We start from the raw sequence: 2,571 nt of genomic DNA on the forward strand, positions 1-2,571 counted from the left end.
AATTTTATTTTCTCGAAAGTAGAAGAAAAATTGTTGGAATTTTTTGTTCGATCTGGAAACGGTAATTTTTTTAGCTTTTTTATATCGAGAAAAACAGGGAGGGGGGAAAAAATGAAAAAAAACAAAATGAAGTGAAATATACATTTTTTGTGGAAATAAAGAAATTTTATTTTCTCGAAAGTAAAAGAAAATTTCAATTGAACGTTTGCACGTGTTTATTCCGATTTGTTAAGGTGTAGAGTTACAGATTTCCTGTTGATTAGATACATATCGCTCGTTATAATTATTTAAATGTTTTGTTACAAAATATCAAGATATCAAATTGGAAAGTTTGAGAAGACACGATCGATAAATAACATAGTAGTAATAGTTTAAAAGAAATTACTATAAATATTTTTATAAATGGAAATATAGAAAAATTTTTTTATTGAAAAATTTACCAAATTTGTGATCCTTTTGAATTTTTTCTCGTACGATAAACAATTTCCAAAATACAATTTTTAATCAATTTATCTTTACATATATTAAATTTTATATATTAAATACATTAGATCGCGTGCTATTCTTCATTTTATTCAGAAACGGAGTGATTAATTTGCATATAAAGAGATATTATATGTGTTCAATCAATTTCCAGGCTAATATAATATTTTGAAACGCGATTGAAAATACATTGCATTCAAATAAATCGAAAATATTTTATCTTTTTATAATTGTTAATTTTCATAACGTTCATATTTTACATTTTTCATAAAACTCTTATAATTATTCAAATACGTTGTTTAAATAAGGAATAATCGATATTTTAAAAGATATTTCATTTTTATTAGATCAATTAGACTTATCAACTCGATAGCTGATTTTTTAATTATTATTATCCTAATAAAATTTCTAATCAATAAAAATCTCGATTGATTAATAATTTTCAACGAATTAATAGAAAATACTTTCTTCCATATTTATAAATACAATTTTCAAATACACAATTCACATTCGATTATATTCTCTTCCTCATTTTTCAAACACATTCCAATATTTAACAACAATTTTAAATCGTATTTTAAATAAAAAAAAATCGCGAATACGTAATGTTGCGCAACTGAGATATTTTCTTTTCGTTCGCTCCGCGTTCGAAGCTGAATCGTGCGAAATTCAACGACGATGAGCGCAAGAAAACTTTCGAATTTTCGTAAAAATGAGATCGAATGAATTTACATAACCCCAATTAAATGAAAATCGGGTGAATGCAAAATGGACGAATGAAAGTATTCGTTTAGGCGTTTAAAAAAGTTTCCATCCACTCCAGATGACTCGGAGGATTCTATGAAAAAAAAAAAAATTACGTTTCGGGCAAAAATATTCAAAAATTCATGCAAACGCATTGAGGCATCGATTATTAGAACTATATATATTTTAAACCAATTACATCCAACAGAGATAAATTAATTTTTTAATATATCATTTCTTTTGAGCGAATATAGAGTGGCTTAATTAAAGATTTTTGGAGTAATTTCAAAATCTCGAGGAACTTTTTCCTTTGCAAAAGGAAATACATAATTTTATTATTAATTTAAAAAAAAAGCTTCAATCAAGATTCCCTTTGCAAAAAATAAAAAGTTATTAAGGTGTGTTCCTTCATTTTTTTTAAAACCCCCTGTACATCTACTAAAAAAAAAAACTCGTAACATAAAAAATATTAATACTCTTCAATTTTTGCAGAGAAAAAAATTGCTTAAAGCTTGAAATTATCTAAACAAAAAAATCTTTAATCAAGATATTATCATATCCCCCACTCATATTTGAAAATAGTAAGAAGAATCGTTAAATAAATTTGTCTTAACAATTTATTAATTGATTAATTTAATTAAATTCCATTGTATTGTGTAATACGTGTAAAAGATTTCAACGACAGATAAGAGAGAACGTATCGAGCTGTCGATGAGCATTGAACCAGCTTGGTCGTGTCGGTGTATTAAGGAAAGCCTTAACGGATTCTCGTTCCGTATTTAGAAGAATGCGTAATCGAGTTCCGGTCACGCAGTGCGTACCGTTCGATGCACTCGAAGACATCCTGAACGTGGTTAGACATTTAACATATTTTCACACATTTGTTATTCGAATTCCTGCTGTGAAATCGAATTTCTTTTTTTTTTTTTTTTTTGGTAAAAATTTTATTAGATTTTTATGCAAAAAAGAAATTGTAAAGAGGTGTAATTAATGGATCGATCGATCGATTAAAATATATTTTTCATTTTACATTTTTTAATATTAATGTAATAGAATGTATGTTTTGTATATTTGTATATTTTAAAATATATATATGTAACGATACTTTTAAGAAACGAAGAATTTTTTAATTTTTATTTCTTATTTTGAACATATATATATTATTTTTTCAATATTTTTTCAATCATTTTAATTATTGGTTTAATTGTCAATTAAATTGACATCTCGTTTCGGTTAATTTCGAATGTCTCTATTCATCTATTTTTTATTATTCGATCGATCGAAGTATGAAAAATAAAAAAAAAAAAAAAGTGGTATTTTCATTATTGATTTAATTGATTGACT

This window comes from Apis dorsata, unplaced genomic scaffold, assembly GCF_000469605.1.
Source record: "Apis dorsata unplaced genomic scaffold, Apis dorsata 1.3 scaffold_81, whole genome shotgun sequence".
NCBI lineage: Eukaryota > Metazoa > Arthropoda > Insecta > Hymenoptera > Apidae > Apis > Apis dorsata.